Source organism: Triticum aestivum, chromosome 7B, assembly GCF_018294505.1.
Source record: "Triticum aestivum cultivar Chinese Spring chromosome 7B, IWGSC CS RefSeq v2.1, whole genome shotgun sequence".
Lineage (NCBI taxonomy): Eukaryota > Viridiplantae > Streptophyta > Magnoliopsida > Poales > Poaceae > Triticum > Triticum aestivum.
In genome coordinates this window covers 220,415,601-220,438,094 of record NC_057813.1, presented here as the reverse complement: position 1 = coordinate 220,438,094, position 22,494 = coordinate 220,415,601, and positions in this window count along the sequence as shown.

The window sequence follows — 22,494 nt, the reverse complement described above, 5'->3', positions numbered from 1 at the left end:
TTCCGAGGGCCAGTCTTCGGACGCCTTCTTTGGGGTTCCGGATAGATATCCGGTCCCGACGATGCGCCATATTTCGGCTCCGCCCACTTGATATATTGACCCCTCGTGAGAATGGGGTATGAGGCAAAATAGTCTCTTCCACAGCGCAAAATGGGGCTCGATGCCCAGAAATAACTCGCAAAGCGCTACGAAACCCGCGATGTGCAGAATAGAGGCGGGCGTGAGGTGATGAAGCTGGAGTCCGTAGAACTCCAGAAGCCCCCGGAAAAACGGATGTATGGGAAATCCGAGCCCCCTTACTAGATAAGGGACGAAGCACACCCGCTCTCCTTTGGAGGGACTGGGGGTGGCCTCCGCTTGCTTTCCACCTTTGTAGGTGGCCAGCCCGGCTCGAACCGGGACCATAAAGGCCGGAGGAAGGTATCCCTCCGCTTGGAGCGTCACCAGCTCGTTGTGCAGGATTGAACATCTCCTCCAATCTCCTGGTTGAGGGCTAGGAGCGCGAGAGGAGGAGCCGCGTCGACAGTCCATGATGGAATGGATTTTTGGTCAGAAGCACTCCGATGAGTACTCGCGGAAGGAAGATGGTGTGATTTGGATCTGGATTCTTGCCTCTCTTATAGGCAGATTATTTGCGCAGCAAGGGGGTAAAATATAAAAATACCCTGGCCTTTCGCATTCGTGCGACACGTGGAAGAGGGCCATTATTGGGCGTGGAGGCCAAGGAGCGCAACATTTGTAAGGAAGCCGGACACTATTCGGCAACCACATGGAATTTGAAGGAGAACCCTCCTTGCAACGCCGAAGACAATATACGCGCCGGACTCGTCGTCATTGAAGCCTGGTTCGGGGGCTACTGAGGGAGTCCTGGGCTAGGGGGTGTCCGGATAGCCGGACTATCATCATCGGCCGGACTCCAAGACTATGAAGATACAAGATTGAAGACTTCGTCCTGTATCCGGATGGGATTTTCCTTGGCGTGGAAGGTAAGCTTGGCAGTACGGATATGTAGATCTCCTACCATTGTAACCGACTCTGTGTAACCCTAGCCCTCTCCGGTGTCTATATAAACCGGAGGGTTTTAGTCCATAGGACGGACAACCATTACAACAATCATACCATAGGCTAGCTTCTAGGGTTTAGCCTCCTTGATCTCGTGGTAGATCCACTCTTGTACTACCCATATCATCAATATCAATCAAGCAGGAGTAGGGTTTTACCTCCATCGAGAGGGCCCGAACCTGGGTAAAAACATTGTGTCCCTTGTCTCCTGTTACCATCCGCCTAGATGCACAGTTCGGGACCCCCTACCCGAGATCCGCCGGTTTTGACACCGACAGCGGGGCACCATACATAATGTGATAAACACATTATACATATGAGACATGGTTTAGATTATGAAGATCTAGCTAGAGCTAGAAATGTAATGTGATTTGAAATCAAAATAAAGTGGATTCAAAAAATCTAGTTCGAGTTCATATAGTACACATAGTTCATATGTAACTCGATACTGATCATGTGGTGTGCTATGAAGATAATACACAAATGATGGTTTAACTTGACAATAATGATGATTGTAGATCTTATTAAAACAGAGAAACGAATTCAAATGCTTTGACTTCACAACAATCATTACTGTAGATCTTATTCAAATTTAGTTCATATTGAAGCGGTAGTATATACGTTTGGAATGCACTAAAATTTTCATTTGAGTAGTAGGTTGCATGCATTATACACGTAGCGAAATATTTTAATTGAACATAACATGAATTCAAAGTTTTGAATGACATTTGTAGTGCGCATTGATTTGGTACAGTACATGTTAGGCTTGTTCGGAAATTTCAACCCGCGCCTTGTTAGCCCGAAATATTTAAGATTTATCTTTGTCTCGTTGTGCTCCGACAACTCCCTCCATCTCAACCCGCGCCTTGCTATTCCGAAATTACAATGCGCGCGAAAACTCCCACCTCCTGTGAAATCCCGACACCTGAAATGCCCGTGGTACCCCTAATTCGAAAGAACCGCCTCAAATCGGTGGCGGGTACTTTCATAACTTACCCCACATTTCGGACAAACACGTCTCTAAGCCATGGTTTCCCACTGCCATCCCATCCGCCCACCCATTCGTACACCGAGGCCGCGAAAACCCGCGACGAAACCCCATTCCCTGCTCTGTCCACCACCCAGCCGGACCCTCTTCCCCGACGACGTCGTCCACAACAACACCTCGACGTCCCTCATCCATCGTACCGGATGAGGATCCTTCATCGATCTCATCGGCCCGCCGGTTCAGCCACCCCATCCTCCACCTCCAAGGAGCTGCCCCGACGTTCCCCTCGTCTTTCGCACCACCTCCATTCCCACACCGCCGTCTTCACCTGCACCACTGGAAGAGCATCATCATTACCGTTTCCTCGGATGAAGCTGCGGCCTAATCAGCGCCACCAAAGAGGTTGTACACTAATCGCCATATTTTCATCTTGATTCGATCTCACGGTGCTGCCGGCGCTTGGTCCCGAGCCGACATGGCACGGCTCCATCCACGGCGGCGGCGCCGGCCACTTCCTCCACGGCGTCGCTCCCTCGGCGGCAATGTCCACATCAGTAGGAGCTGCTGCTGCTCTGCTCTTGCTCTCGGTCCCCTGCCTGGTCTGCTCTTGCTATTGCTATTGCTCGCGCTGCTACTCTCGCTCTTGCTCTTGCTTGCGATGCTGCTCCGATTTGGCTACACTTCAGTCGACTGAATCGACTTTTGGGTCAGTCGATTTCCAAGGGGTGGGCTCGCCGGGGTGAAGGAAGAACCAGCCGCAGCGGGGAGGGGGGCTCGTCGGAGAGGTACCCCACTATCTATCTTAGGGTTCAGGATGGGAGCGGTGGTCGCCGGCGATGGCGGGGCGTTGGCAAGGCGGTGGCGTGGGGATCGCCGGAAAAAAATCTCGGCACGGGGGGCCTAGAGGGATGGCCGGGGTGGCGGGAGACCGGCGGTGGGGAGTGTTTTCGGGGCGGGCGGGGCGGCGCACCACCAGCCGCGGGCGGCGGGGGGGCGCTGTTTGGCCGGTGGTGGCTGGCAGCTCAGGGGGGTGGAGGTTGAAGATGAACCGCAGGCCCTTGATTTCGTATCCAACGGCTGCAAAATCAACTGACCAGAGATGAAAAAGTCAGTCGACCGACGTGTAGCCTCACCTTGCTAGTGCGTTCAGTTTCGACAGCAAAATTCAGTTTCGACAACAAAATTCTGTTCTGACAGTTAGGTTCAGTTTCGACAGTTAAGTCAGTTTCGACAGTTAAGTTCAGAGATGAGCGGCTGATGTATTTTACATCTAGCACTTTATTGTTATGTATTTTACATCATGTATTGGAGATGCTATTAGAATTCCACTCGGGTTAACGTTGTTCGTTGTCTCTCTTGTCCTGCTTCAGCCTCGGCATCGTACAACTCACCGGAGCTGCTCCAACGATGAAACCCTCCATCACAGCGGAGCAGTCCCTCGGGCTCCATCTCCAGACGCCTAAGATTTGCTTCCCCTCCTCCGACAGCAAAGTCAGCCGGAGCATCCTCACTGGCTAACCCAATCATGCTGAGATTGACATGTCTTCGCCAAAGAGGTTGTACACTTGTTGCATCTCTCTTTTACTCTACATGTTATATATATTTTCCACTGAACACACGGATTTGTTCCTTTAGTGTCTCCTTGAAAGAAAAAACATAGGAATTTTAATTTTCACTTGTCCTCCTTTTCAAATTCCTATTCATGAAGCACAAGACTAAGAGATAGTAGCATAATAGCATTATAACCGTACATTTTCTTGTGGTTTGACTTAATCTCACCATGCTTCTTTGCATCCTGTGATCTTCCAATTCTTGTGAATCAAACACCCAGATTGGCAGAAATCCTGTGTTTTTAAATTCTCTGTTTTGCACATGCATTCCTATCCTATTCCTGTCTATTTCCTATCCCTGCATTGTTGGAATCCTCCAATTCAATCGAGCCCTTACAGAATTACTTCTCTTACAGATAATTTTCAAAGAAAACTTTGCGTGGTTTGTCCCGCTCCTGCTGCACCGTCGTCCACCCCAGCTCAGCTGCTCCAACGACAGAAGGGTCCAGCACAGCAGCGATCCGGACTCCAGACTGTCTTTCGCCGCCTCAGATCTTCTTTCCCGCCGCTGGCAGCCATGAAAACTGCATTACCATCATCAACCGAGCAGATGACCTCGAGGAATACACGGGTCCGCAAGAGAGGTCGCATTCTTTCGTGTCTGCTTACGTTATGCATCTCTTAATATTTCATGCTACTTTATCGTCCTGTTCACCGATTAGACTCTGAGTCAGCTCCAAACTAATGGTTAAACTTGAGTTTTTAAATGGTTGTGGGGTACATATCGGGGCCGCTATCAATAGTATCTATCTACTATCTGGTTAATCTCCGGTTTCTACTATGAGTTTCATGTTGGGTGGGAAACAAACAGTAAAGAAGCCATTATCTGTATTTATTAACTGAAGCCATTATCTGCCTGCTATTATTGGTTTGGGGTCTATCCACAGGTTGCTACCATCACTCTGGATTTTTGCATGCACTCCTTACATAATCTCACTATGTTTTATTCCTATGCATGACAATTATTGTAAACAATGGAACTGAGCATGTAGAGCAAAAGAGACGAGCCTTGCGTGGCAATATAATTTCATGCAGATGTCGCTCCATGGTAGGTGCAAAGGCAGCCCCCCCTCCACGCATTTCGGATTGTAATCGAGAGGAAGATATCTGTTCTGAGGGGGATTCATAAGGAGAAGATAACTCCTATTTACCCCCTGAGGTCTTCGCTGTAACTTGGCATGTTGATGTTGGTTATATCATGCATATGGTGTCTTGCATTGCTTACTTTATACATCAAATATGTCATCTGCTTAGTTTAGACATCCTTTGTGCGAATGCCATCTGTTTAGTTTATTCATCGTTTATGTGAATTATGCAACGCCACCTTGTTTAGCCAGGCATCATATATGTGAATTTTGCAATGCCATCCTGCTTAGCCAGTCATCTTATATGTAAATTATATCAGGCCATCCTTTTTTCGCTACATATTACATTTGTCAATAATGTGAGTACATTCAACTGCTCTTCGTGTGCATCAGCCATTTGACACGGTGATGGCAAATTCTGGAGTGAAAACAAGGTCTTCTGAGCAGACTATGCTATCTGACGAAGCGCATATCTCGCTGGTTACGGATAGCTCATCAGAGGCGGATTCAGAGACAGATGACCAGTCCTATTCCCCCCCCCCCCTGAGGTGTATGCTCTAACTTGGCAGGGTTATGTTGCTCATATCGTGCGTATGGTGTCTCGCATTGCTATGCCATTTGATTAGTTTAGACATGCTTCGTGTGAATGCCACCTGTTCAGTGTCTAATTACCATATATGTGAATTATGCATTGCCATCTTGTTGCAAGACATTATATATGTGAATTATACAATGCTATCTTGTTGCAAAGGCATTATATTGTTGGAAATATGCCCTAGAGGCAATAATAAATTAGTTATTATTATATTTCCTTGTTCATGATAATCGTTTATTATCCATGCTATAATTGTATTGACAGGAAACTCAGATACATGTGTGGGTACATAGACAACACCATGTCCCTAGTAAGCCTCTAGTTGACTAGCTCGTTGATCAATAGATGGTTATGGTTTCCTGACCATGGACATTGGATGTCGTTGATAACGGGATCACATCATTAGGAGAATGATGTCATGGACAAGACCCAATCCTAAGCCTAGCACAAAGATCGTGTAGTTCGTATGCTAAAGCTTTTCTAATGTCAAGTATCTTTTCCTTAGACCATGAGATTGTGCAACTCCCGGATACTGTAGGAATGCTTTGGGTGTACCAAACGTCACAACATAACTGGGTGGCTATAAAGGTGCACTACAGGTATCTCCGAAAGTGTCTGTTGGGTTGGCACGAATCGAGACTGGGATTTGTCACTCCGTGTAAACGGAGAGGTATCTCTGGGCCCACTCGGTAGGACATCATCATAATGTGCACAATGTGACCAAGGGGTTGATCACGGGATGATGTGTTACGGAACGAGTAAAGAGACTTGCCGGTAACGAGATTGAACAAGGTATCGGTATACCGACGATCGAATCTCGGGCAAGTACAATACCGCTAGACAAAGGGAATTGTATATGGGATCGATTGAGTCCTTGACATCGTGGTTCATCCGATGAGATCATCGTGGAACATGTGGGAGCCAACATGGGTATCCAGATCCCGCTGTTGGTTATTGACCGGAGAACGTCTCGGTCATGTCTACATGTCTCCCGAACCCGTAGGGTCTACACACTTAAGGTTCGATGACGCTAGGGTTATAAAGGAAGTTTGTATGTGGTTACCGAATGTTGTTCGGAGTCCCGGATGAGATCCCGGACGTCACGAGGAGTTCCGGAATGGTCCGGAGGTAAAGATTTATATATGGGAAGTCCTATTTTGGCCACCGGAAAATGTTCAGGATTTTTCGGTATTGTGCCGGGAAGGTTCTAGAAGGTTCCGGAGTGGGGCCCACCTGCATGGGGGACCCACATGAACGTGGGTAGTGTGGGCAAGGCCCCACACCCCTGGTCAAGGCGCACCAAGATCCCCCCTTAGAAGGAATAAGATCATATCCCGAAGGGATAAGATCAAGATCCCTAAAAAGGGGGGATACAATCGGTGGGGAAGGAAATGATGGGATTTCTTTCCTCCCACCTTGGCCAACGCCCCAATGGACTTGGAGGGCAAGAAACCAGCCCCTCCACCCCTATATATAGTGGGGAGGCGCATGGGAGCTACACACGAAGTTCTGGCGCAGCCCTCCCCCTCTCCCAAGTCCTCCTCCTCTCCCGCGGTGCTTGGCGAAGCCCTGCAGGATTGCCACGCTCCTCCACCACCACCACGCCGTCGTGCTGCTGCTGGATGGAGTCTTCCCCAACCTCTCCCTCTCACCTTGCTGGATCAAGGCATGGGAGACGTCACCCGGCTGTACGTGTGTTGAACGCGGAGGTGCCGTCCGTTCAGCACTAGGATCTCCAGTGATTTGGATCACGACGAGTACGACTCCTTCAACCCCGTTCTCTTGAATGCTTCCGCTTAGCGATCTACAAGGGTATGTATATGCACTCTCCTTCCCCTCGTTGCTGGTTTCTCCATAGATAGATCTTGGTGACACGTAGGAAAATTTTGAATTTCTGCTACGTTCCCCAACAGTGGTATCAGAGCTAGGTCTATTGCGTAGATTCTTTGCACGAGTAGAACACAAAGTAGTTGTGGGCGTTGATTTTGTTCAATATGCTTACCGTTACTAGTCCAATCTTGTTTCGACGGTATTGTGGGATGAAGCGGCCCGGACGACCTTACACGTACTCTTACGTGAGACAGGTTCCACCGATTGACATGCACTTGGTGCATAAGGTGGCTAGCGGGTGCCAGTCTCTCCCACTTTAGTCGGAACGGATTCGATGAAAAGGGTCCTTATGAAGGGTAAATAGCAATTGGCATATCACGTTGTGGTTTTGCGTAGGTAAGAAACGTTCTTGCTAGAAACCCATAGCAGCCACGTAAAACATGCAACAACAATTAGAGGACGTCTAACTTGTTTTTGCAGGGTATGCTATGTGATGTGATATGGCCAAGAAGAATGTGATGAATGATATGTGATGTATGAGATTGATCATGTTCTTGTAATAGGAATCACGACTTGCATGTCGATGAGTATGACAACCGGCAGGAGCCATAGGAGTTGTCTTTATTTATTGTATGACCTGCGTGTCATTGAACAACGCCATGTAATTACTTTACTTTATTGCTGACCGGTAGCCATAGTAGTAGAAGTAATAAGTTGGCGAGACAACTTCATGGAGACATGATGATGGAGATCATGATGATGGAGATCATGGTGTCATGCCGGTGACGATGATGATCATGGAGCCCCGAAGATGGAGATCAAAAGGAGCAAAATGATATTGGCCATATCATGTCACTATTTGATTGCATGTGATGTTTATCATGTTTATGCATCTTGTTTACTTAGAACGATGGTAGTAAATAAGATGATCCCTTACAACAATTTCAAGAAGTGTTCTCCCCTAACTGTGCACCATTGCTAAAGTTTGTCGTTTTGAAGCACCACGTGATGATCGGGTGTGATAGATCCTTACGTTCACATACAACGGGTGTAAGACAGTTTTACACATGCAAAACACTTAGGGTTAACTTGACGAGCCTAGCATGTACAGACATGGCCTCGGAACACAGAGACCGAAAGGTCGAGCATGAGTCGTATGGAGGATACGATCAACATGAAGATGTTCACCGATGATGACTAGTCCGTCTCACGTGATGATTGGACACGGCCTAGTTGACTCGGATCATGTAATCACTTAGATGACTAGAGGGATGTCTATCTGAGTGGGAGTTCATAAGATGAACTTAATTATCCTGAACATAGTCAAAAGATCTTTGCAAATTATGTCGTAAGCTCGCGCTTTAGTTCCATTGTTTAGATATGTTCTTAGAGAAAATATAGTTGAAAGTTGACAGTAGCGATTATGCGGACAGTAGAAAGCTTATGTCCTTATTGCACCGCTCAGTGTGTTGAACCCCAAACGTCCTTTGTGGATGTTGCGAACATCGGACATACACGTTTTGATAACTACGTGATAGTTCAGTTAAACGGTTTAGAGTTGAGGCACCAAAGATGTTTTCGAAACATCGCGGAACATATGAGATGTTTCGAGGGCTGAAATTGAGATTTCAGGCTCGTGCCAACGTCAAGAGGTATGAGACCTCCGATGATTTTCTTAGCCTGCATACTAAGGGAGAAAAGCTCAATCGTTGAGCGTATGCTCAGATTGTCTGAGTGCAACAATCACTTGAATCGAGTGGGAGTTGATCTTCCAGATGAGATATTGATGTTTCTCCAAAGTCATTGCCACCAAGCTGCTAGAGCTTCATGATGAGCTATAACATATCAGGGATAGATAAGATGATCCTTGAGGTATTCGCGATGTTTGACACCGCGAAAGTAGAAATCAAGAAGGAGCATCAATTGTTGATGGTTGGTGAAACCACTAGTTTCAAGAAGGGCAAGGGCAAGAAGGGATACTTCATGAAACGGCAAATCAGCTGCTGCTCTAGTGAAGAAACCCAAGGTTGAACCCAAACCCGAGACTAAGTGCTTCTGTAATAAGGGGAACAACCACTGGAGCGGAATTACCCTAGATACTTGGTAGATGAGAAGGCTGGCAAGGTCGATAGAAGTATATTGGATATACATTATGTTAATGTGTACTTTGCTAGTACTCCTAGTAGCACCAGGGTATTAGATACCGGTTCGGTTGCTAAGTGTTAGTAACTCGAAATAAAAGCTACGGAATAAACGGAGACTAGCTAAAGGTGAGCTGACGATATGTGTTGGAAGTGTTTCCAAGGTTGATGTGATCAAGCATCGCACGCTCCCTCTACCATCGAGATTTGGTCTTTGCGATGAGCATAGACATGATTGGATTATGTATATCGCAATACGGTTATTCATTTAAGGAGAATAATGGTTACTCTATTTATTTGAATAATACCTTCAATGGTCTTGCACCTAAAGGTATGGTTTATTGAATCTCGATCGTAGTGATACACATTTTCATGCCAAAAAGATATAAGATAGTAATGATAGTACCACTTACTTGTGGCACTGCCATGTAAGTCATATTGGTGTAAAACGCATGAAGAAGCTCCATGTTGATGGATCTTTGGACTCACTCGTTTTGAAAAGTTTGAGACATGCGAACCATGTCTATTGGTGTATACGCATGAAGAAACTCCATGCAGATGGATCGTTTGGACTCACTTGATTTTGAATCACTTGAGATATGCAAATCATACCACATGGGCAAGATGATTTAAAAGCCTCGTTTTTCAGTAAAAAGGAACAAGATATCAACTTGTTGGAAGTAACACATTTTGATGTGTGCAGTCCAATGAGTGCTGAGGCATGCAGTGAATATCGTTATGTTCTTACTTCACAGATGATTCGAGTAGATGTTGAGTATATTTACTTGATGAAACACAAGTCTGAATTATTGAATGGTTCAAGTAATTTCAGAGTGAAGTTGAAGATCATCGTGACAAGAGGATAAAATGTCTATGATATGATCATAGAGATGAGTATCTGAGTTACGAGCTTTGGCACGCAATTAAGACATTGTGGAAATTGTTTCACAATTAATACCGCCTGGAACACCATAGTGTGATGGTGTGTCCGAACATCATAGTTGCACCCTTTTGGATATGGTGCGTACCATGATGTCTCTTATCAAATTACCACTGTTGTTCATGGGTTAGGCATTAGAGACAACCACATTCACTTTAAATAGGTCACCACGTAATTCCATTGAGATGACACCGTATGAACTATGGTTTAGAGAAACCTAAGTTGTCATTTCTTAAAGGTTTGGGGCTGCGACGCGTATGTGGAAAAGTTTCAGGTTGATAAGCTCGAACCCAAAGCGGATAAAATGCATCTTCATAGGACACCCAAAACAGTTGGGTATACCTCCTAATTCAGATCCGAAAGCAATAGGGATTGTTTCTTGAATCGGGTCCTTTCTCGAGGAAAAGTTTGTCTCGAAAAGTTGAGTGGGAGGATGGTGGTGACTTAATGAGGTTATTGAACCATCACTTCAACCAGTGTGTAGCAGGGCACAGGAAGTTGTTCCTGTGGCACCTACACCAATTGAAGTAGAAGCTTATGATAGTGATCATGAAACTTCAGATCAAGTCACTACCGTACCTTGTAGGGTGACAAGGATGCATACTGCTTCAGAGTTGTATAGTAATCTTGTCTTGAAGGTCATGTTGCTAGACAACAATGAACCTACGAGCTATGGAGAAGCAATGGTGGGCCCAAATTCCGACAAATGGTTAGAAGCCATGAAATCCGAGATAGGATCCATGTATCAGAACAAAGCATGGACTTTGGTGGACTTGTCCGATGATCGGCAAGCCATTGAGATAAATGGATCTTTAAGAAAAGACGGACGTGGATGGTAATGTCATCGTCTATGAAGCTCGACTTATGGCAAAGAGTTTTTTCACAAGTTCAAGGAGTTGACTACAATGAGATTTTCTCATTCGTAGCGATGCTTAAGTCCGTCGGAATCATGTTAGCATTAGCTGCATTTATGAAATCTGGCAGATGGATGTCAAAACGAGTTTCCTTACCAGTTTTCGTAAGGAAAGGTTGTATGTGATACAATCAGAAAAGTTTTGTCGATCCTAAGGATGCTAAAAGGTGTGCTAGCTCCAGCGATCCTTCCATGGACTGGAGTAAGCATCTCGGAGTTGGAATATGCACTTTGATAAGATGATCAAAGATTTTTGTTTATACAAAGTTTATGAGAAACTTGTATTTCCAAAGAAGTGAGTGGGAGCACTATAGAATTTCTGATGAGTATATGTTTTTGACATATTGTTGATCAGAAATGATGTAGAATTTTCTGTAAAGCATATAAGGGTTATTTGAAAAGTGTTTTTCAAGTGAAAACCTGGTTTAAGCTACTTGAACATTGAGCATCAAGATCTATGATGATAGATCAAAACCCGCTTAATGGTACTTTCAAATGAGCATATACCTTGACATGATCTTAAAGGTGTTCAAGATGGATCAGTCAAAGAAGGAGTTCTTGCCTGAGTTGTAAGGTATGAAGTTAAGAGTTAAAGCTCAACCACAGCAGAAAATAGAGACAGGACGAAGGTCATCCCCTATGTTTCAGACATAGACTCTATAGTATGCTATGCTGTGTACCGCACCGGAAGTGTGCCTTGCCATGAGTCAGTCAAGGGGTACAAGAATGATCCAGGAATGGATCATTGGACATCGGTCAAAATTGTCCTTGGAGTAAATAAGGACATGTTTCTCGATTATGGAGGTGATAAAGAGTTCGGCGTAAAGGGTTACGTCGATGCAAGCTTTAACACCTATCCGAGTGACTCTGAGTAGCAAACCGGATACGTATAGTGGAGCAACCATTTGGAATAGCTCCAAGTGGAGTGTGGAAGTAGCATTTACAATATGACCTAGAGATTTGCGAAGTACATACGGATCTGAATGTTGCAGACCCGTTGACTAAAACCTCTCTTACAAGCAAAACATGATCAAACCCCAGAACTCATTGAGTCTTAATCACATGATGATGTGAACTAGTTTAGTGACACTAGTAAACTCTTTGGATGTTGGTCACATGGCGATGTGACCTGCGAGTGTTAATCACATGGCGATGTGAACTAGATTATTGACTCTAGTGCAAGTGGGAGACTGTTGGAAATATGCCCTAGAGGCAATAATAAATTAGTTATTATTATATTTCCTTGTTCATGATAATCGTTTATTATCCATGCTATAATTGTATTGACAGGAAACTCAGATACATGTGTGGGTACATAGACAACACCATGTCCCTAGTAAGCCTCTAGTTTACTAGCTCGTTGATCAATAGATGGTTACGGTTTCCTGACCATGGACATTGGATGTCGTTGATAACGGGATCACATCATTAGGAGAATGATGTGATGGACAAGACCCAATCCTAAGCCTAGCACAAAGATCGTGTAGTTCGTATGCTAAAGCTTTTCTAATGTCAAGTATCTTTTCCTTAGACCATGAGATTGTGCAACTCCCAGATACTGTAGGAATGCTTTGGGTGTACCAAACGCCACAACGTAACTGGGTGGCTATAAAGGTGCACTACAGGTATCTCCGAAAGTGTCTGTTGGGTTGGCACGAATCGAGACTGGGATTTGTCACTCCGTGTAAACGGAGAGGTATCTCTGGGCCCACTCGGTAGGACATCATCATAATGTGCACAATGTGACCAAGGGGTTGATCACGGGATGATGTGTTACGGAACGAGTAAAGAGACTTGCCGGTAACGAGATTGAACAAGGTATCGGTATACCGACGATCGAATCTCGGGCAAGTACAATACCGCTAGACAAAGGGAATTGTATACGGGATCGATTGAGTCATTGACATCGTGGTTCATCCGATGAGATCATCGTGGAACATGTGGGAGCCAACATGGGTATCCAGATCCCGCTGTTGGTTATTGACCGGAGAACGTCTCGGTCATGTCTACATGTCTCCCGAACCCGTAGGGTCTACACACTTAAGGTTCGATGATGCTAGGGTTATAAAGGAAGTTTGTATGTGGTTACCGAATGTTGTTCGGAGTCCCGGATGAGATCCCGGACGTCACGAGGAGTTCCGGAATGGTCCGGAGGTAAAGATTTATATATGGGAAGTCCTATTTTGGCCACCGGAAAATGTTCGGGATTTTTCGGTATTGTACCAGGAAGGTTCTAGAAGGTTCCGAAGTGGGGCCCACCTGCATGGAGGACCCACATGAACGTGGGTAGTGGGGGCAAGGCCCCACACCCCTGGTCAAGGCGCACCAAGATCCCCCCTTAGAAGGAATAAGATCATATCCCGAAGGGATAAGATCAAGATCCCTAAAAAGGGGGGATAACAATCGGTGGGGAAGGAAATGATGGGATTTCTTTCCTCCCACCTTGGCCAACGCCCCAATGGACTTGGAGGGAAAGAAACCAGCCCCTCCACCCCTATATATAGTGGGGAGGCACATGGGAGCTACACACGAAGTTCTGGCGCAGCCCTCCCCCTCTCCCAAGTCCTCCTCTCCAGCGGTGCTTGGCGAAGCCCTGCAGGATTGCCACGCTCCTCCACCACCACCACGCCGTCGTGCTGCTGCTGGATGGAGTCTTCCCGAACCTCTCCCTCTCACCTTGCTGGATCAAGGCATGGGAGACGTCACCGGTCTGTACGTGTGTTGAACGCGGAGGTGCCGTCCGTTTGGCACTAGGATCTCCACTGATTTGGATCACGACGAGTACGACTCCTTCAACCCCGTTCTCTTGAACGCTTCCGCTTAGCGATCTACAAGGGTATGTAGATGCACTCTCCTTCCCCTCGTTGCTAGTTTCTCCATAGATAGATCTTGGTGACACGTAGGAAAATTTTGAATTTCTGCTACGTTCCCCAACATATATATGTGAATTATGCAACGCCATGCTATTTAGCCAATCATCATGTATGTGAATTATATCATGCTATCATTTTTTTGTATTACGTGTTCCATTTGTCGACAATGTTTGTATATTCAACTACTCTTTCTGTGCATCAGCCATTTGAAGCGGTGATGGAAGTATCTGGAGTGAAAACAAGGTATTCAGAGCAGACAATGCTACCTGCTGAAGCAGACATATTGTTGGCTACAGAGAGCTCCTTAGAGGAGGATTCAGAGACTGATGACCAGTCCTATTTCCCCCCTGAGGTCTATGCTCAAACTTGGCAGGGTTATATTACCCATGTCATGCATGTTGTCTTGCATTGCTTTGTTTTTACATCATATATAGATTGCCATCTACTTACTTGCTTACTATATAAGTCATATATTTGAATTATATCATGCCATATTGTTTACATAGTATATACACATCATCTATCTGAATTATGGCATGGCAATCCATTTAATAAAGACATCATATAGTTATATCATCTCATCCTATTTAGTGTTTACAGTCATCATATTTAGAATTATGGCATTCTATCCATGAATGTATGTGAATTATGGCATGCCAACCTATTTAATAAACACATTATATAGTTATGTCATGTCATCCTATTTACATAGTCTCATATTTTGAACTATGTCTTTCCATCTTTTTTAGTTGGCCATCATAATGTGAAATTGTGTCATGCTATCCTGTTTAGTTAGCCATCATATATGTGAAATTGTGTTATGCTATCTTGTTTCGTTAGACAACATAAATATGAATTATTTCATGCCCTCTTTTATTCCCCACTATCCATTGCACCTGTCTATCATACAATGTCTATACTTTCAATTACTTTTCTTGTTTATGAGTCATTTGAATTGGAGAGCGTGATGGCAGTATCTAAGGGAATAACAACACGGTCTTCAGAAAAGATAGTGCTACCAGTTGATGCAGATAGAACCACGGTTGTACTTGCCCAAGGACCTGATCCACCACACATAACCTAGACTCTCGCAGATTGTACCCCTACCCAGTTGGACAGAGAACCAGCTACACCCCTTCTAACCCCAACCCCGGCAGATAGTAACCCAGTTCGAGTTGACACAACACCGTCTCCACCACAGAGCACCCAAACACGAGCGGTTAGTAAGGGAACTGTAGTGCCCAAAGCACGAGGACCACCACTCCGAATCCCAACCCAACACTTAAAGGAGAAGAAGATTTGTTCTCAGGTCAGGTTCTGTAGCTATGGTTCATACTCCTTTGCTCTTGCATTACTGTATTTATTCATACCAACTATTTTCATATTTGAAGGATGGAATTGAAACTCCAATGGTGCAACAGGTATGTTTTAAACCTGTTTCTTTAACTGGATTGCTGTTGTAACCTGCTCTATGTTGATTTCAGTTTCAATTGAATAAACAGTTACGTTCTCATGTCATGCACATTACAAGTGTTGTTATTGCTCTATAGTTACCCACACTTATATTCTATCTATTCTGCTTTGTCTTGAACAAATATTATTTGAACTGTGTCTCTATCTTGATTTGGCAACAAAAACAAGAATGATATAGACCATAAAGTGACCATGGCACATAGATATATGTTTGTTTCATGTTGTTATCCTGTCCACTTTACTACTGAACTCTTTTACCAAAATGAGTTTCTTATACAACATGGTAAACATGTGATGTGTCTGCTTGTTTCTCTTTTAGAATGCGGACAAAATATTGGAGAATAGTACCGCGTTATCCAATGGTAAAGGAAGTAATGCAGATAAGGTTCAAGATAGTGAGACATCCCTGTTGGTCTCCAAGAAAGCTGATAAAAACTATCTTGACGACAGTGAGGGAACCCAAAAGTCCTGTCTTGATGTAGTGTTCGAGTTACTGGCCACTACTGCTGGCACAAGCTCTTCGAACTCGCTGCCTGAATCAGTTCGTCTTCTTGAGTCTCAACTTCAAGTTGAAAGACATCGATCAGATGTGCTGCGACAGGAAGCTGAAGGACTAAGGAAGTCCCTGCAGAATTCAGATGCATATTTTCTGGTGCAACAGCAAGCGCTGGAGGATTTAAGCGCCAAACAAGAGAAAGTTAATAAGCTTGCTAAGCATCTTGCCAGCATTATGGATACCTAGGATATTGTTTCTTGAGATCTTCTAAAGTGGTTTCAGTTCTGGATTTGTTTTGCTGCAGCGTTTATTTGCGCTGGTCGCCAACTTTGACAACCAGTGTATATGATATGCTGCTTTGTTCCCTATATTTGCACTAGTGGCGAACTTTGATGCCCAGTGGATGTAATATGTGTAACAGGCGTGATAGCCTAGCATAAGTTGCTTGCTTATTTATTTCCTTGTTGTCTTGTTTATTTGTTTGCCTGTAGTTAGTGCAGTTCTTAAAACTAGGCCACAATAACCATGGGCTAATATTTATTGTAGTGACACTGGGCCTCCTACGGGCCGTAGAAACAGTGGGCCTTCTACGGGACATAGAAACAGTAGGCCTTCTGCGGGCCATAGAAACAATGGGCCTTCTACGGGCCATAGAAACAATGGGCCTTCTACGGGCCATAGAAACAATGGGCCTTCTACGGGTCGTATCATCAATGGGCCTTATACGGGCCGTATGACCATAACGGGCAATCGTTAATAGGTCGTATTTGATGATGCTATGAAAACGGCCCAACGTATTAACGGACCACAAACGGGCCGATGTAACCACGGGCTGAATTTGGCCCACAAGCAGAAAATGACAGTAACGGGCCGTAAGTAAACGAATGCTGGAAATGAGGCCAAGAATAAATGGGCTCTGAGAAGGCGAAAGATAACATTTTCTGGAAACGGCCCGACCGAATAATGGGCCCTTAATGGGTATAAAGTGATATACTGTTCATTACGGGCCAGTTTCACCACGGCCGTTAGTGGGTGTAAAGTGATACATTGTTCATTGCAGGCCAGTTTCACCACGGGCCGTTAATAGGCCAAGAGTTACATAGGGCCTCATATGGGCCGAAATACGTCATGGGCCATACATGGGCCAGAAGTGAAAACGGGCTGGAATCATATTGGATGGCCCAGATGACGCTACTGGGCCTAATTTAGATAGGGAGGAACGGGCCTTGGGTTAGCGGGCTGTAAATGGGCTATATGCAAACAGGCCATTAACAGGCTTTCCATGGGCCGACCCGCCACCTTTTGACAAAGTCAAACGGGCTGGCCTTTTTACAGGAATGGGCCTCTGTTGGGCCGTGCCATGTGTCGACGTATCATAGGCGCCTTCTGTCCAATGAGTGGATGACATCTGTCCCAACGGTGAGCCGACACGTGTTTCCTCCAGCCAATGATGATTTTACACGTGGAAAATCCCCATTGGTCGGGGCTGTTAACGGGTTATCGGATCCAAAACCCGACCCGATAGCTTAACAGCGTTCCATTACGGTGGATGCCACGTGTCGGTCACCCTTGACGAAAGCAGTTCTGTGACGCGCGATTTATCGTCATGGAAGTGGACACTTCCGTGATGATAATTTTGGTAATGTCATGGAACACTTCTACGACAGCACAGGTATGACTATCTTGATTCTGTCATAAATTTGTCATCGATGTACATGCATGACAAAAAACGCGACCTACTGTGACAAACACGTATCATCATGGAAGTGTATTTTTTTGTAGTGTCCTAATCCATCTCCAAAGGAGCGGATATGCTTTATACCGCATCTATTAAGGGGCGTTAGGTTTCCCATCCACCCGTTTCTTCGCGGGCTCCTGGAGTTCTACGGCCTCCAGTTGCACAACCTTACCCCTGCCTCCGTACTACACATAGCAGGGTACGTCGCCCTTTGCGAGCTATTTTTAGGCTGCGAACCTCACTTCGGGTTATGGAAGAAGCTGTTCTGCCTTGTCCCCCGCACCCAGGGAGAATCCCTATGTCAAGTGCGCGGGGCCGAAGTATGTTGCATTGCCAAGACCAGATACCTATCCGACACTCCCAAGAAGGCACCAGAGAACTGGCCTTCGGAGTGGTTTTATATTGATGATGTTCCCCTTCCGGATCTAGTCCGGACAGGTCTCCTCAAGTTCAGTAACGCCCCGCCGAGGGCACGTCTAAGCTGGCACCCCCGAGGCCCCCAATAGGAGGATACCAGGGAAATGCATTACCTGATGAGCAGGATAAAGTTACTGGCCAAATCCGGACTGATGATAATCAAGGTTATGGCAATATGCATAATACGGGGAGTGCAACCGCTTCAATATAGGGGGAAGCCCATGTGGCACTTCAACGAGGAAGACGACACCACCCGCTGCGGTCGTAAGGGTCCGGACTCCGCCATTGCTCTGGCAAAGATATTGTCCGATTTGTATAAAGGGGAAGAGGAAGAATTCCTTCGCATCAAACCGCGAGACGGATTCTCCATGCACAACCCCCCAAACTGGGTAAGTAGTCATTCCTTTCCCAGCTCCACCCATCGCGGCGTTCTCCACTAAGATTATCTGCTTCGACATTTCCGAGCAGGAACTGAGGAGGGCCGTAGAAGGAATCTCAGCCCCTCCCTGCAGCCAGAGGACCCCGGAAGGGCCCTAGATCCAGGACTCGAAGAGGATCCAGATATTACCGTAGAGCTTGTCAACGGGATATTTTATCAAGCAAGCTGTGACGGCGCCTCAGTGGCCATTATTGCCGACTATACCGGACTACTACCTACGTCGCGTGTAAGCCATACTGAAAAAACCCTATCCTCCAAATAGGACTCCCATCAGATGTCATGCCTTACCCTTGAAGTGTGGTGTTTCTTGCAGGGACGACGGTCGGAGCGCGGGGCCGAGCCCCTAGGGACTCGTGGACCACGGGCGCCCGGATTGGGCAGGCTCAAGAGGAAGGCGGTATGGGTCGACACGCCGCTGCAGAGGTAAGGTAAAAACCTGTCCTGCGATTATGGTATTTAAAGTATAACAGTGCCCTTCGTGTCCTGGCAGGAAGAGGAGTAGCCGGACTATATCCGGGGATCCCGCCGATCACGCCTCCACCAGCCGGATTCCAGAACCGGTTTCGAGAGCGGAGGCGAACACGGGGCCGATGCCGCATAGTTCTCCGACAGAGGACGCGGATATGCTCTCGGCCACGAACTCTGAAGTAGAGAGCGCCATGAATCACCGGGGCTGACGGGCCGTGCTTCGGAACAACATCTTTTCTGAAGAGGCATTTAACGCCTTCAATTCGGGAGACGCATACATCCGAGCTGCTCAAGGCGGGCTTGCCCAAGCGAGGAACCAGTATACCAAAGATATACGGGTGAGAAATTTTGATACGCATGTATAGCAGTAGCCCCTGTGACTTGAAATGGTTGGAACAACTATGTGAAGGATCAATTTATGCACAGGTCCTTGTAGATAAGAATGAACAATTGGCTCGGGAGCTGGAGGAATGCAAGGCCCAGCTGAGGGACACGGTTGCCAAGTTAGAGGAATCCCAGAAGGCCTCCTCTGGTAACATTTGTCTCAATTGTATAAAGATGCACCAGTTAGTAAATGGTTGGTACAATAAGTCTAACAGGAAATTCTGCAAACAATCCCGGGGTGAATCCGGAGGGCGTAAGAGATGACGAGTCACATGTCAAAAGGCAGCTGAAGGCTGGCGAGCGCATTCTTACGCATGTTAGGCAGGAGAAGAACAATCTTCAAGATGCCAAAGTCCAACTAGACGTGGAGTTAAAAGATGTCCGCGCTCAGTTGGCAGACTCCGTGAAGGAGAACAAAAGGCTTCGACGCGGCATCTATGGTAAGTGCCAAGACGAACTGTGATATAGTTCGGTGCAGAAGCATATTGAAAGGATTTTGCCTGTAGGAATGTTAACTGGTCGCCTCGAGGAGGAGATGCCCTCATCTGCAGGCGACTTACTACAAGACCTCTCACAACTGCACGAGCGAGCTCAGCAAGTGATGCAGGGTGTTGCCCAGGCCTTGTGGCCATCAAGCTTACTACCGAATGGCATGGGGGAGCTTGTGGATATGCTTCAAGGAGCACGGCGGCGCTTCCAATTGTGGAAGGTATCAGCCTGCCGGCAAGGTGCAAGGGAAGCCTGGGCAATGGTGAAGACGCACTACACCAAGCTGGACCCGAACCATATGGCCGAAGTCTGACCGGCGGGGCCAGATGGGCAAGAAATTCCCGTGAGTCTGGTATATGACCAGGTAGCGTTAGCCGCAAAGTATTCTCAACAGGATTGTAAGCTAGATAGCCTGTTGGATGGTATATAGGAGGAATATAGTCAGCCTAAGTGACTTTGTAATTCAATGGACAAAAGTAGTCCCTAGCCGGATTAAAATCATTTGTCATGGCGGACCTTTTCGCTTCGGCCCCTGGATCCTACAGTCCGGCGTGTGTCCGAATACCCGCTCAGTTATACAAAACCGGGGTGTGCGTGGAAACTAGGCGTAGGGGACATAAGTGCTTGAACAGACAAGTACCCAACTAGTTATGTTATATTACATGGATAATAAGAAACATCTTCCAGGGAGAATAGTTCCGTTAGGGGTTCCTTTCCCTGGGTACGCATGCGACGATGCACATGTCCGGGCTGCGAATGATAGTGCAGGATATAAGACTTCTGGGGATTTATGTTGTAATAAACAAATACATCTTTTGTTCACCGATCGAATATTATCTTAAGGAAACTAGCTTTCGGCTTCACCTAGTTTGAGGTACACATCTGGCTGAACCGGCAGTAACAATTGCAGAGGTGCTCCCCTTATGCCCTAGCCGAATTAACGGGAACGTAGGGCATAAACACAAGAGCCAGGCAACCTAGCTTGGCCACATCTTAAGTCATATCGATGCATATAATGGTGAAGAAAAGGCACATATGAAAAAAGAAACTCATATGTGATGGGAAAAAGCCATTTGAGTAATTATTTTTAGCTTCCGTATAGGAAGCCCCCAGGTATTGCTTACACACATAGTGCGGCCGGAGTAATCCCGGAGTCCGCATTGTATTAAATACTTTGTGTGAAGAGAAAGAAAAAAAAGGTCGAGAAAGGAAAAAGAGGGGAGCATAAATAAAAGGGAGGGAGTAAGGAGATGAACACTGAGTTCGGCGTTAGGCGTAGAATCTCTGGAGTCTAGCCGCGTTCCATGGGTTTGGCTCGAGTCTGTTATCGGATGCATTACATAAGCGGTACGCTCCTCCGGTGAGAACTTTGTCAATGACGAAGGGACCTTCCCACTTGGGTTTGAGCTTGTCCTTCTTCTTCCCCGGTAGGCGTAGAACGAGCTCGCCAATATTGTAAGTTTTGGCCCGCACTTCTCTGCTTTGATATCGTCGAGCCTGCTGCTGATAGAATGCGGAGCAGGCTTTTGCGACGTCGCGTTCCTCCTCCAGGGCATCCAAGTTATCCTGCCGATCTAGCTCGGCTTCCTTCTCTTCGCGCATACGTATGCATGGCGAATCATATATTATGTCGCAGGGTAGTACTGCTTCCGCGCCATACATCGTAAAAAATGGTGTATATCCGGTGGTGCGATTCAACGTGGTTCACAGCCCCCAGAGTAGGGAGTCGAGCTCCTCGACCCAGTGTGTATCTAACTCTGTCAAAGATCGCACTAGTCTGGGTTTGATGCCGCTCATGATGAGACCGTTTGCCCGTTCGACCTGGCCGTTTGTTTGGGGATGGTAGACGGAAGCATAGTCGAGCTTAATGCCCATTTTGCCGCACCAAGTTTTCACTTCATCGGCTGTGAAATTTGAGCCATTATCAGTGATGATGCTGTGGGGGACACCGTATCGGTGTACGACCCTGGATATGAAGTCTATGACTGGTCCGGATTCGGCCGTTTTGACTGGTTTGGCTTCTATCCATTTGGTGAACTTGTCCACCATGACCAATAAGTATTTTTTTCTTATGGCTTCCCCCTTTAAGATGTCCGACCATATCCAGCCGCCAGACCGCGAAGGGCCAGATTATGGGGATTGTTTGGAGAGCGGTAGGGGGCATATGACTCTGATTGGCGAAGAGCTGGCAACCGACGCAGTGTTGGACAAGGTCCCGTGCGTTTGCTCGGGCCGTCAGCTAATAGAAGCCTGTATGGAAAGCTTTGCTGACTAGTGCCCGAGCCGCGGCGTGGTGCCCGCCCAGTTCGGCATGGATTTCAGCCAAGAGATGCCGCCCTTCCTCTTCGGAGATGCATCTTTGGAGCACTCCGGTAGCACTTTTCTTGTAGAGTTCCCCTTCGTGGACTTTCTAAGCTTTAGAACGCCGAACGATGCAGCGTGCTTATTTTTGGTCTTCGGGGAGCTCCTGGCTATTTAGGTAGGCCAAGAAAGGCTCAGTCCACGGGGCAATTACGGCCATGATTTTGTGGGCTGAAGATGTCATTTCGGTGG